The 275-nt window shown below is 55.6% G+C and overlaps 1 protein-coding gene across 1 annotated transcript in view; it reads left to right on the plus strand.

The window, feature by feature from the left end:
- Window positions 1-275, plus strand: part of IGSF9 (immunoglobulin superfamily member 9) — a 60,785-nt gene that overhangs the window by 642 nt on the left and 59,868 nt on the right. The gene's annotated exons all lie outside the window — the stretch shown is intronic.

The following is a 275-nucleotide window of genomic DNA, read 5'->3' on the forward strand; positions in this document are numbered from 1 at the left end:
GTTTGGGTAAAAGAGACCAAAATAGATGTTTTTTGTCCCCCCAAATTTTTGTAATTCCGTTCGGTAATTAGTCATGTGGGATCTAGCGGTGCCGGCGGCGGTACTGGTGCTGGCTGTACTGGTGCTGGCTGTACTGGTGCCGGCTGTACTGGTGGTGGCGGTACTGGTGGTGGCGGTACTGGTGCTGGCTGTACTGGTGCTGGCTGTACTGGTGCTGGCTGTACTGGTGCTGGCTGTACTGGTGCTGGCTGTACTGGTGCTGGCTGTACTGGTGC

This window comes from Nanorana parkeri, unplaced genomic scaffold (assembly GCF_000935625.1).
Source record: "Nanorana parkeri isolate BGI_ZX_2015 unplaced genomic scaffold, ASM93562v1 scaffold1251, whole genome shotgun sequence".
Classification (NCBI taxonomy): domain Eukaryota; kingdom Metazoa; phylum Chordata; class Amphibia; order Anura; family Dicroglossidae; genus Nanorana; species Nanorana parkeri.